This window comes from Chiloscyllium plagiosum, chromosome 18 (assembly GCF_004010195.1).
Source record: "Chiloscyllium plagiosum isolate BGI_BamShark_2017 chromosome 18, ASM401019v2, whole genome shotgun sequence".
In the NCBI taxonomy this organism is placed as follows: domain Eukaryota; kingdom Metazoa; phylum Chordata; class Chondrichthyes; order Orectolobiformes; family Hemiscylliidae; genus Chiloscyllium; species Chiloscyllium plagiosum.
Genome location: NC_057727.1, coordinates 1,756,394 through 1,770,530, shown reverse-complemented (window position 1 = coordinate 1,770,530; position 14,137 = coordinate 1,756,394). Strand labels below are relative to the sequence as shown.

Below are 14,137 nucleotides of genomic sequence, written 5' to 3'. Positions count from 1 at the left end.
CCCCCTAGGGATACATCCAAATTACTCAAGTTTAGATATCTCAGTCCCAAGGCATGGTGACCAAGTGTGTACAAGGGCAGCACTGGACTTTAAAGCAGGTGAATCTCTCAGTTCAGGGTTCTTTCTCAATAGAGAATATTAAACTTGGAATGTTAGTGTACAAGTTAAAACACCAAGGGCGATCAATTTAACAGCAAGTTGTTGTTATTTGTTAGAATGAATGCAAAAATATTTGAAGCCACTTCAGAAATGCATAATTAAAGCAGGAGAGATTAGAAAAGATGACTTGATTAAACAGCTAAGCTTCAAGAAAGAAATTAAACAGAGGCGCCTAGGGAGGGTAAGAAATTGTAGTGTAAAATCTATTCTAGAAATATTGGTGGACTGGAACCGATGTGGTCACAAGGCAGAAGACAATGGATGCTAGCCTCAGTGCTAGAGTCAAGAGTTTTGCATCAAGTGAAATTTGTGTAGGATGTGCACCTGACAAGGGGACCACAGAAATAGTTTAGCCTTGAGGAGGATGGAAGTTATTTTATCAGCTGCCGGGAGATGGGTAGGAATCTGCAAGGAGGTGAGAGGATGATAGGGTGGTGGGAGAGTGCACAGAGTTTTAAAGTTGACCATGGGAACAAAGAAGACAAGGCTTCAAACACACAGATTCAGTGTAGACAATGGCTGGGGTGGGGACAGAATCGACAACCTGAGCACACAGATTATAGCAGGGATGATGAAGAGGTGTTTGTTATTTCCAAAATTTAACTAAACAACATAGTGATTCATCTAAGGTTGGATGTGGAACAAGTGTTTCTGTATTGAACTATTGGAGGGTTTGAGTGACATAGAGACGGAATCAGCAATCACAAGATGAATTATCACGAAGGGAAACAGGTGAGAACCATATGGCTTCCAAGCAACACTGTCAATACCAGTCTGCTGAATAACAACACTCATATCTCAGCAACTTGTGATCAAGCCCGGTGAACCACTGTATTCACTGGAAAAAAAATATTTACTGCAGAATGCAGATGGCATACAAACTCTGCAGGAAAACAAACAAAAAATTATATTGGATGTTTGAAAAAGTGAGATTAGTCCATTTCATTTGTGTCCAATTTAATCTAATTATAATATAACGAGGAAACAAGTTCTGCTCAAAGGAGCCTAAAGGGCCTGGCTGAGAATTAATATGCATTTAAATGATCAAAGCAGCATTTTTTTTATTCATTCCTGGGATAAGGGCATCATTGGCTGGGCCAGCATTTATTTCCCATCCCTAAATGCCCAGAAAGCAGTCTAAGAGTCAACCACATTGCTGTCGGGTCTGGAGTCAGACCAGGTAAGGATGGCAGTTTCCTTCCCTAAAGAACATTAGTGAACCAGATGGGGTTTTCCAAAAATCGACAATGGATTAGAATCTTAATTCCAGATTTTTGTTTTAAAATCAAATTTCACATCTGACATGGCAGGATTCAAACCTGGGTCCTCAGGACATCACCAAGGTCTCTGGATTAATAGTCCAGTGATCATACCACTGGGCCATTGCCTCCCCTTAATTAGTCCATCAGACAAAAATTTAAGTATTAAAGTTTGGATTCACTTAAATTATTTTAGAATTTATCTGGGATTTCATTTCATAAATTAAAACAAATAACATGTTTAAAGTTTCCTCTGCCCTGTTAAAAGGATTCCTTCTGATAGCTCTGAGGCTTGATGCACTGTTCAATCCAAAACCAAGTGAGACAAGGAAAGCAAGTTTAAATAAATGCAAATTGGTAACCAGCAAGGACAACAGGAACCTGTTCTGCACTGGGGACAATGCCAAGAAAGAAGGAAAACAAAAGGGGATTCAATCAGGTCTCCAATTCCTAACAAGTGACCCCTGAAATAAAAAAAATGTCTGGAGAAACTCAGCTGGTTTGAGTCCAATATAACTCTTCTTTGGAATCACAATTCCTGCAGGCAAGTCTGTACTGAATATTTAACCAGAGTTGGGTCAGTCTTGGATGTGACTCCATTCCTATCACCAACACATGCCTTCCGTGAACCATAAAATGCCTACTGAGTAGAAGGTTTACAATTGAAAAAATGGAGTTGAGACAGCTTGATGAGACTGCCAGTAATTCTAACTCAAATCACAGCATCTTTAAGAGACAGTACTGGGGAGTGGGTGAGAGAGCTAGGCAGGAGAAAAATCAGTTTGATATCAGTCCATGTGACTGGCTTTTCTGCTGTTCAGAATATAATACATCACCCATATTGGCAGGATGCATGATGTGCTGACTACACTTTAGGAAAACATAGCTCTTAGCACGTTTTCAGAAGATTTGTAGCTCAGGTTGAGGTTCTGGATGTAGGTTTTCTCGCTGAGCTGGAAAGTTCGTTTTCAGACGTTTCGTCATCCTACAAGATAACATCTTCAGTGAGCCTCCAGATGAAGCACTGGTGTTATGGCCTGCTTTTTATGTGTGTGTTGGGTTTCCTTGGGTTGGTGATGTCATTTCCTGTGGTGATATCATTTCCTGTTCTTTTTCTCAGGGGGTGGTAAATGGGATCCAAGTCAATGTGTTTGTTAATAGAGTTCCGGTTGGAATGCCATGCTTCTAGGAATTCTCGTGCATGTCTCTGTTTGGCTTGTCCAAGGATGGATGTGTTGTCCCAGTCGAAGTGGTGTCCTTCCTCATATGTAAGGTAGTGAAAGTGGGTCATGTCTTTTTATGGCTAGTTGATGTTCATGTTCATGTATCCTGGTAACTAGCCATCAAGATTCCTAGTACCTAGTACGGTGACGAAATGTCTGAAAACAAACCTTCTAGCTCAGTGAGCAAACCTACATCCAAAACATAGCTCTGCTAACCCACTCTTTATTAAAAAATATACCAAGTGAAACACTCTGCAAGCTGCATTGTTTGTCTGGAAAATTCCCCATATACAACTGACATACTCTGGTGGGGCAAGAATTTTACAGATACAAATTGAATGGTTTATCTTCCCACGCCTGTTAATAGACTGCTACCAGATCCATTCGCATAAGAGCTTTTAATGCCAAGACTTTATTGGCATGTGACAAAGTGCTACCTAAATGAACTAAATGAATACACAGAAATTCTGTGATATCTTGGTTACAGTCTCCTGGGTGTTTATCGAAGCTCCACTTGCTGGTATAACATTTTAATCTACAGCAACACACCAAGAGGCAAAGCTGAATGAAATATGTGTGCACACACTACCAGGATATTCACTCTCTCAAACCCACTTACAGATCTCCTCGAGTTATTTCAACTGATGTGGTGTTGTGACATTCAAAGCAGCCAATGTCATTCTCACTCAGGAAGTATCATATCCAGCAGTGACCTCTTACCCAGCTTGCTGGAATGAATAGTAATGTGGTAACTGATATCACTGCAGTTACAATGTCAACTAAAACGTTCTGAGGTCAGTCACACAATGCAGTGCCTAGGCCAGGTGCCACCTGAAATGTTTAATTATTGAAGTCACCTGTACTGCATTTGAAGAGTGACTGACAAGTCAAATCAATGCCCTTAATGAGGCTATGCATGTAAATTAATCAATTAGAATACACGGGTGATTTACTGGTGGTGTTTAATAGATGGAAAAAACAAGTGTGATTTGGTTTTGGGAAGAAAACTTCAGGATACAAAAAGAAAATAAAAGGAAAAAGCACATCAAATCAAGAGCTCTTGTGGTGCAGTGGTAGTGTCTCTCCCTCTTTGCCAGGAGATCCAGGTTCAGGTCTCAACTGCTCCAGAGGTGCGTAATAACATCGCTGAACAGGTTGATTAGAACAAATAAGAGCTGCCTTCCTTGCCCTTTTCAGCTTTGCATATAAATTAACTGATGGGAAAACATGGGTGAATTATTGGTGGTGGTCAATAGATTAAAAAAACCATGGCTGATTTGGTCATGGGGAAAATAATTGTGTGTAACATTACTTCTAAACATTAAAAAAAAGCTGTGTCCCAGTGAGGACTTGCTGACACTTGCCTCCAGTGTGGATCTCACCTTTCAGCAAGGTGACTAGCTACGCAGCATTGCTGGTTGGCATCTCTATCATTAAGCTGTGAAACAATTATCTAAAGCCTATTGCTGAATAGGGGAGCAGAACTGAGGCTGAAGAAAAACAGAAATGAGAGCAGTTTGAGCTCATTGCAAAACAGTTGCTGAAGCTAACAAAGACACTATTCTGAAATGATTGCTATTGAAAAAGACAGATTGAGAATCTGCATGTTGCCCTGTTTTCAAGTATGGACATATCAGATGCATCTATTCAACACACAACTTTGATGTGTTTTTCCAATGGAAGAATACATTTTATTTGAACATATAAAATAAAGATAATAGATGAAAAATACCACAGGTGATTTGGTGGTGGGGAAAAAAGCTGCCAATTGTGTGGGGTATCACTTACAGATAATAAAAAGAAATAAAAAGTAAGACAGAGTAGTGTTTCTACTTCTAAGGCAGGAGGCCCAGGTTTGAGCCCCACCTGCTCCGGTGCAACAACATCTATTGATTAGAAAATATCCATAAGGATGAGTCGTGGCAGTGGAGGGGATCATGTTCGCCCCTCTTCCATGTTTGCATTGTGCCTGGATGTCCTTGGTGAGGGAGCATGCATTGCCACCAATACTCTTGATGCTTTAAGTGAAAGGTTGGCTGTCAGGTATGAAATACTTATCTTCTCCTTTCAACTCCATTTTGTTTAGTCCCTTCCCCTTCATCTTTGGTAGTCTGCAGGCATGGCACATAATTTGATTAACTGGAAACATGGGATGAAAAATACCATGGATGAATTAGCGGTGGGAAAACACCTGCTAAACTGTGTACAAGATCACTTCAGGGTAGTAAGACTGAATAGTCAGGCGACCCTTCTATCACAGTGATAGTGTCACTGCTTCTGAGCCTGGAGATCCAGAGTGAAGTCCCACCTGCTTCAGAAGTGAATAATATCTCTGTTCAGGCTGATTTTCACCAAAACAAAACTGCAGTAGTCAATAAATGATGTGCATTAAAAAATGTCAAAACAAGGGATCTTGTGGTGCAGTGACAGTGGTCCAGCAGTAGAGGAATTAAAAATTATGGAGAAAAGCAGAAATGTCAGATCAGCCATGATCCTACTGAATGGTGGAGCAGGCTCAAGGAGCTAAATGGCCTACTCCTATTTCTACTTCTTACAGTCCTGTCCTCTTCTCTGATCCAGGAACCCAAGCTTCAAGTCTCACCTGCTGCTGAGGCATGTAATAACCTGCCTGAGCAGGTTTGTTAGAAAACAGCAATAGTCAAATTGAAGTATGACGTGTGAAAGAAACAGAGGCTTTAGGATAAGTATACCATTCTACCCTTCAAGTCTGCATCAGGAAGAACATGACTGATCTGGCTGTGGTCTCATCTCCAGTTTTCTATCTGTTTCAGCTGCTGCCTGATATTCACAGAATTCATGTGCTTGAGCTTTGACAAATGATGATGAAGGGAAAGTTATTTCCACTGGTTGGTGTGTTAATCACTGAAGGAGATAAACTTACTAAAACAAGGCAAAGTTTATTTTTGTGCAGGGCAATGTTAGGACATGCTGATACTCAAATAAGAATCCATGAGAAAATCTGGACAGATTTATGGAGAAATGGGATAAAGAGGACAAGTCATTACAGACAGCCAGCATAACAGAGAAAACCAGAAAATAAGAGGAGGCCATTCAGCCCTTGGAGTCTGCGCTGCTATTCAATATAATCATGGCTGATCATCCAACTCATCCAAGTCTATTCCTGCTTTTCCACCATATCCTTTGATCCCTTTATCCCAACTGCTTGAAATCATACAATGATTTCATCTCCCCTGTTTGAGATTGGAGAGGGAATAACAAGGAACATAGGTAAGCTGTGAGACAGCACAGACAATTTGGGGAACAGAAACACATTATGCAATCATACATTACAGGATAGGAGACCATTCGAGCAGTAGGTTGGGTAGGTACAGGAAGGATACACTTGATGGGGAGTCCAGAGCCATGGGTCACAGTTGAAGGATATAGGTATGCCGTTTAGGACTGAGATGAGGAATGGTTTCTCAACCCAGAGAATGCTGAGCCTGTGGAATATGCTATCACAGAATCAGTCAAAGCTTAAACATTCTAAGATTTCAAGAAGGAGCTAAGAGCTCAAATGGCAAGGGGAGACAGTGGGAAAGAGCACTGAGTTGGATGATCAGCCATGATCATTTTGAATGGCAGTGCAGAGTCAAGAGACTGAATGGCCCACTCCTGCTCCTATTTTCTATGTTTCCATGGGAGGGTAGAAGTAGACAAAATATTTCCACTAGTGGAAGACCAAAATAACAACTCATATTGTATAGGTAGTCACTCAGAAATTGAACAGAAAATTAAGGAGAAACACCTTTATCCAGAGAATGGCGACAATGTGGAATGTTCTTCCACATGCAGTGCTTAATGTGGATGTATTTAAGTGGACATTAGATAAGCATATGGGAGAAAGCAATGAAATGACATAGAGGTACAATGATAAATGGTGGGAGAAAACATGCAGAGGTTATACACTGGCATGGATAGACAAGAGAAGACTATAACAGATTTATGTTTAAGAGGCATCTTGACAGATACACGAATAGTTAGGGAATAGAGGAATATGAACCACAAAGAGGCAAGACGTTTTCAGTTTAGAAGGGCATCAGGGAGGAAGTGGTCAAGTGAGGAAACCATGGCTTACTAAAGAAGATGAATCTCTTGTCAACAGGAAGAAGGAGGCTAATGTAAGGATGAGATGTGAAGGCTCAGTTAGGGCACTTGAGTGTTACAAGTTAGCCAGGAAAGACACAAGGAGAGAGCTAAGAAGAGCCAGGAGGGGACATGAGAAGGCGTTAGCAGATAGGATCAAGGAAAACCTTAAGGCCTTCCATAGGTATATCAGGGATAAATAATGACTAGAGCAAGAGTAGGACCAATCAAGGACAGTAGTGGGAAGTTGTGCGTGGAGACCGAAGAGATAGCAGAGGTGTGTGAAAATGTTGCCCCTTAGGTCTCTTTTATATCTTTCCCCTCTCACCCTAAACCTATATCCTCTAGTTCTGGACTCCCCGACTCCAGGGAAAAGACTTTGCCTATTTACCCTATCCATGCCCCTCAATTTTGTAAACCTCTATAAGGTCACCCCTCAGCCTCCGATGCTCCAGGGAAAACAGCCCCAGCCTGTTCAGCCTCTCCCTACAGCTCAAATCCTCCAACCCTGGCAACATTCTTGTAAATCTTTTCTGAACCCTTTTAAGTTTCACAACATCTTTCCGATAGGAAGATGATCAGAATTGCACGCAATCTTCCAACAGTGGCCTAACCAATGTCCTGTACAGCCACAACATGACCTCCCAACTCCTGTACTCAATACTCTGACCAATAAAGGAAAGCATACCAAACGCCTTCTTCACTATCCTATCTACCTGCGACTCCACTTTCAAGGACCTATGAACCTGCACTCCAAGGTCTCTTTGTTCAGCAACACTCCCCAGGACCTTACCATTAAGTGTATAAGTCCTGATAAGATTTGCTTTCCCAAAATGCAGCACCTCGCATTTATCTGAATTAAACTCCATCTGTCACTTCTCAGCCCATTGACCCATCTGGTCAAGATCCTGTTGTAATCTGAGGTAACCCTCTTCGATGTCCACTACACTTCCAATTTTGGTGTCAACTGCAAATTTACTAACTGTACCTCTTATGCTCGCATCCAAATCATTTATGTAAATGACAAAAAATAGAAGACCCAGCACCGATCCTTGCGGCACTCCACTGGTCACAGGCCTCCAGTCTGAAAAACAACCCTCCGTCTTCTACCTTTGAGCTATTTCTGTATCCAAATGGCTAGTTCTCCCTGTATTCCATGAGATCTAACCTTTCTCAATAGTCTCCCATGGGGAACCTTGTTGAACGCCTTACTGAAGTCCATATAGATCACATCTACTGCTCTGCCCTCATCAATCCTCTGTTACTTCCTCAAAAAACTCAATCAAGTTTGTGAGACATGATTTCCCACCCACAAAGCCATGCTGACTATCCCTACTCAATCCTTGCCTTTCCAAATACATGTACATCCCATCCCTCAGGATTCCTTCCAACAACTTGCCCACCACCAAGGTCAGGCTCACTGGTCTATAGTTTCCTGGCTTGTCCTTACCACCATTCTTAAACAGTGGCATCACGTTAGCCAACCTCCAGTCTTCTGGCACCTCGCCTGTGACTATCAATGATACAAATATCTCAGCAAGAGGTCCGATAAGGTTCCCCCCAGTATGCACTTACAGAAAACACAGCGGCATGGGATTGAGGGTGATTTAGTGGTTTGGATCAGAAAATGGTTAGCTGAAAGAAGACAGAGTGGTGGTTGATGGGAATGTTCATTCTGGAGTTCAGTTACTAGTGGTGTACTGCAAGGATCTGTTTTGGAGCCACTGCTATTGGTCATTTTGTAAATGACCTGGATGAGGGCATAGAAGGATTGGTTAGTAAACTTGCGGATGAGAATAACGTTGTAAACAGTGTAATTGTGGACAGTGCAGAAGGATGTTGCAGGTTACAGAGGGACATAAATAAACTGCAGAGCTGGGCTGATATGGGGCAAATGGAGTTTAATGCAGAAAAGTGATTCACTTTGGAAGGAGCAACAGGAATGCAGAGTTCTGGGCTAATGGTAAGATTCTTGGTAGTGTAGATGAGCAGAGAGATATGTGTCCACATGCATAGATCCCTGAAAGCTGCCACCTACATTGATAGCATTGTTAAGGCAGCTTACAGTGTATTAGATTTTATTGGTAGAAGGATTGAGTTTCTGAGCCACGAGGTCATGCTGCAACTGTACAAAACTCTGGTACGGCCACACTTGGTGTATTGCATACAGTTCTGTATTATAGGAAGGATGTGGAAAGGGTGCACAGGAGATTTACCTGGATGTTGCCTGATATGGAGGGAAGGTCTTATGAGGAAAGGCTGAGGGACTTGAGACTGTTTTTGTTAGAGAGAAGAAAGTTAAGCAGTGACTTAAGCAAGACATACAAGATAATCAGAGGGTTAGATAGGGTTGACAGTGAGATCCTTCTTCCTCAAATCGTGATGGCTAGCACAAGGAGACTCAGCTTAAAATTTTAAATGTAAAAACTCGATCCCTCTACTAATAAACGCTAACACACCATATGCCTTCGTCACAACCCTGTCAACCTGGGTGGCGGCTTTGAGGGATCTATGTACATGGACACAGAGATCTCTCTGCTCATCTCCACTACCATTCACCCAGTACTCTGCATTCCTGTTCCTCCTTCCACATGTTCTATCATGTGTTTGCACAGTCTTGGTAGGCCAAAGGGTCTGTTCCTGTGTTGTTGTTTTTTTCATTCTGGAGATACTGTCTTGCATGTCAGCCCATTAAACAACTCCTTATCTTCAGGTCTTTCAGCTGTATTCTGCCCATATGACCACCATTTCACAAGTCTCAACATGTTGTAGTTCATCCTCAGCTACAGTTTTCATTTTCTTTCCCCCAAGAATTCAACAACACTGCCTGATTGCAGAAAGGTTGTCCTCCCTTTTGAACCTTCAGTCATTCTCATTCATATTTATGTTTCACATTCTCTCGCAGAAGCTTTTTGTCACTATTTCAGGAGCTGCAATATGTACTATCTAGAAGATGCACTGCAAAAATTCACTAAGATTCATTCAAAAGTACCTTCCAAACGTATCGCTATCTTCTCAAAAGCAAGGGATGGGCAATCAAATGCTGGCCCAGCCAGTGAAGCCCACATCCCTTCAAGCCTGCTTCATCATTCAATAACGTCATAGATGATCTGTTTCCACATTCACATTTGCTTCCAATAAACTTTGACTCTCCTGCCTGGCAGGAATATTATCTACGAACCAATTAAAAATATTCAATGATACCATGTCCAACATTTCCTCTGTCAGCAAATTCCAAAATCTCTCAACTCTCAGAAGCACAAATCACAAAGATCAAACATCCAAGCGTAGCAGCTCATTAGGAAAACTAATAGATTGCTGGCCTTTATTTCAAAGGGAATGGAATATAAAAACATAATCTTGCTAAAATGAACAGGCACTAATAAGATGTACAGGTCAGGTGAATTGGTCGTGTTAAATTGCCCATAGTGTTAGGTGCACTAGTCAGCGGGAAATGGGTCTGGGTGGGTTACTCTTCGGAGGGTCGGTGTGGACTGGTTGGGCCAAAGGACCTGTTCCCACACCGTAGGGAATCTAATCTAATCTAAGATATTACATGCAGTATTGGAAAGAGTTTTCCTACCAATCTTTGTGTCATCTGCAAATATAGTTACCATAAGGTCAATCCACACATCAAAGTCACTGATTTAAATTATAAAATGTTGTGGTCCCATAGATTCCAGTGGGACACTACTCATTATCTCATCCTCCCAAACAAGACCCATTTTTCTAAACTTTTGAAGGGTTCTTATCACAATGTGGTAATGTCTTTTATTGTGGACCAAAAGGACCAGATCCACATCTCACCTGCTCCAGAGATTCTTTCTAAATTTACCAGTTGGATCTGGGCATTACTGGCTGAGCCAGCATTTATTGCCTGCACCAGGTTTCCTTTGAGGTGGTGAAGGTGAGCTGCCTTCTTAAATCACTGCAGTCCATCTGCTGTAGGTGCACCCACAATACCGTCAGGGATGGAAGTTCTAGGATTTTGACTCAGTGACACTGAAGGAATAACAATATTCTTCCAATCAGTGGCTTGGAGGTGAACTTGCAGATGGTGATGTCCCCATGTATCTGCTGCCTTTGTCCTTCCAGCTGTGAAGAGGTCGTGGGTTTGCAAGATTATGTCTGAGGATCTTCGATGAATACTTGCAGTCTATCTTGCAGATGGTACACATTGCTGTGTCAGTGGTGGATTGAATGGACATTTGTGGATGTGGTGCCAATCAAGCAGGCTGGCTTTGTCCTGGATGGTGTCAAGCTTTTTGCATGTTGTTGGAGCTGCACTCATCCAGGCAAGTGGGGAGAATTCCATTACACTCCTGCCTTTTGCCTTGTAGACGGTGGACAGGTTTTGAGGAGTTAGGACAGTTACTCACTGCTGTGTTCCTAGACTCTGACCTATCTTGTAGCCACAGTATTTGTATATATTTTCTAATCAACCCGAGATAGTATTACATACCCCAGGAGCAGGTAGGACTTGAACCCAGAGGCAGAGATAGGGACAGTGCCGTGTGCCACAACTGAACTTATTTGGCAAATCCAGTTGAGTTTCTGGTCAATGGTAACCCCAGCATGTTGAGAGTAGGGGATTCAGCAATGGCAACGCCACCGGATGCATTGCTTAGTTTCTCTGTTATAGGAGATGGCATAGCCTGGCATTGCTGGAAAAGCACAGCAGGTAAGGCAGCATCCAAGGAGGAGAACCGACATTTTAGGCCGAAGACTTTTATCAGGAGTAGAGCTGGAAGCCTCGTGGGTGGAGGTTGTATTGTGCAAATGTGCCACTTTTCAGTCCAAGCCTGGATACTGTCTAGGTTTTATTGCATCATGTCATAACATTGTGAGCAGGTTGATTAAGATATCTGCAAACTCTTTTTTCTTCCAGCCAACTTTCTTTGCGCTAGTATGTTATAATTTACACCATGATCTCCTACTTTACACAATAAACTTTTCCATGAAACCTTGTCAAAATATCTTCTGGGTATTCAAGTCCAGTACATCAGAGAGCGCCCCTTCATTCCCAAAAACTTCAATAAACTTGTCAATGTGACTTCTCTTTCAGAAGGTCATGCTTACTCTTTCCAATTATCTTGAGCTGTTCGAAATGCTCAGTTATAACCACTAAGCTGAGTTTCCTGTCTCCCTCCCTTCTTAGATAGAGAAGTTATATTTGCTATTATCCAATCTAATGGAACCCTTTCACAATCAAGCATCCATTTGAACCCAGGAACCTGATTGTCCACAGCTCTATCAAATTGCTCAGTGCCCTGCATGCAACTGTCTCATCACCAGAGAACACTACCCAGAGCCACAGAAAATGGGGGAGATACTAAATGAATATTTTGCATCAGTATTTACTGTGGAAAAGGATATGGAAGATATAGACTATAGGGAAATAGATGGTGACATCTTGCAAAATGTCCAGATCACAGAAGAGGAAATGCTGGATGTCTTGAAACGGTTAAAGGTGGATAAATCCCCAGGACCTGATCAGGTGCACCCAAGAACTCTGTGGGAAGCTAGAGAAGTGATTGCTGGGCCTCTTACTGAGATATTTGTATCATCAATAGTCACAGGTGAGGTGCCGGAAGACTGGAGGTTGGCAAACGTGGTGCCACTGTTTAAGAAGGGCGGTAAAGACAAGCCAGGGAACTATAGACCAGTGAGCCTCACGTCGGTGGTGGGTACGTTGTTGGAGGGAATCCTGAGGGACAGGATGTACGTGTATTTGGAAAGGCAAGGGCTGATCAGGGATAGTCAACATGGCTTTGTACGTGGGAAATCATGTCTCACAAACTTGATTGAGTTTTTTGAAGAAGTAACAAAGAAGATTGATGAGGGCAGAGCAGTAGATGTGATCTATATGGACTTCAGTAAGGCGTTCGACAAGGTTCCCCATGAGAGACTGATTAGCAAGGTTAGATGTCATGGAATACAGGGAGAACGAGCCATTTGGATACAGAACTGGCTCAAAGGTAGAGGGTTGTTTTTCAGACTGGAGGTCTGTGACCAGTGGAGTGACACAAGGATCAGTGCTGGGTCCTCTACTTTTTGTCATTTACACAAATGATTTGGATGCGAGCATAAGAGGTACAGATAGCAAGGTTGCAGATGACACCAAAATTGGAGGTGTAGTGGACATCAAAGAGGGTTACCACAGATTACAACAGGATCTGGACCAGTTTGGCCAATGGGCTGAGAAGTGGCAGATGGAGTTTAATTCAGATAAATGTGAGGTGCTGCATTTTGGGAAAGCAAATCTTAGCAGGACTTAAACACTTAATGGTAAGGTCCTGGGGAGTGTTGCTGAATAAAGAGACCTTGGAGTGCAGGCTCATAGGTCCTTGAAAGTGGAGTCGCAGGTAGATAGGATAGTGAAGAAGACATTTGGTATGCTTTCCTTTATTGGTCAGAGTATTGAGTACAGGAGTTGGGAGGTCATGTTGCGACTGTACGGGACATTGGTTCGGCCACTATTGGAATATTGCGTGTAATTCTGGTCTGCTTCTTATCGGAAAGGTGTTGTGAAACTTGAAAGGGTCCAGAAAAGATTTACAAGAATGTTGCCAGGGTTGGAGGATTTGAGCTACAGGGAGAGGCTGAACAGGCTGGGGCTGTTTTCCCTGGAGCGTCGGAGGCTGAGGAGTGACCTTATAGAGGTTAACAAAATTATGAGGACCTTACCATTAAGTGTATAAGTCCTGCTAAGATTTGCTTTCCCAAAATGCAGCACTTCACATTTATCTGAATTAAACTCCATGGATAGGATAAACAGGCAAAGTCTTTTCCCTAGGGTTGGGAAGTCCAGAACTAGAGGGCATAGGTTTAGGGTGAGAGGGGAAAGATATAAAAGAGACCTAAGGGGCAACTTTTTCACGCAGAGGGTGGTACATGTATTGAATGAGCTACCACAGGATGTGGTGGAGGCTGGTACATTTGCAACATTTAAGAGGCATTTGGATGGGTATATGAATAGGAAGGATTTGGAGGGATATGGGCCGGGTGCTGGCAGGTGGGACTAGATTGGGTTGGGATATCCGGTCGGCATGGACAGGTTTGACCGAAGGATCTGTTTCCGTTCTGTACACCTCTGACTCTAACTATACAAACTGCATTATTCCCCCTCTCTTTTTCACCGACTCCCATCACAGAGCCTGGACAGGACTCATACTCTGGATCAGTGGTGCTGGAAGAGCACAGCAATTCAGGCAGCATCCGAGGACAGGCAAATCTGACTCCCTTTCCCACGCTCTCCTACATTCTGTTGCCCACAATCCCTGTATCACGCCCACTCTCACCCCACCCCCAGTCCACCTCCTGAGTGCCTTTGCCTCCTCCATCTCACCTACCCCCATGCTCCTCTATTTGTTGCTAATCCCTCCCCTC

General features: G+C 42.7%; 1 protein-coding gene and 1 pseudogene across 2 annotated transcripts in view; one reads left to right on the top strand and one right to left on the bottom strand.

Moving 5' to 3' along the window:
- lsm3 (LSM3 homolog, U6 small nuclear RNA and mRNA degradation associated) overlaps nucleotides 1-14,137 on the bottom strand; it is a 266,968-nt gene that overhangs the window by 252,547 nt on the left and 284 nt on the right. Inside the window, exon 1 of one of the 2 annotated variants that reach the window (XM_043707563.1) lies at nucleotides 10,556-10,771. The exons of the other annotated variant lie outside the window; for it this stretch is intronic. The gene's annotated coding sequence lies outside the window, so the exon portion shown is untranslated. Of the gene's footprint in view, nucleotides 1-10,555; nucleotides 10,772-14,137 lie in introns of those variants that run through there. 2 annotated transcript variants of the gene reach the window in all.
- LOC122559180 lies at nucleotides 3,999-4,519 on the top strand (annotated as a pseudogene).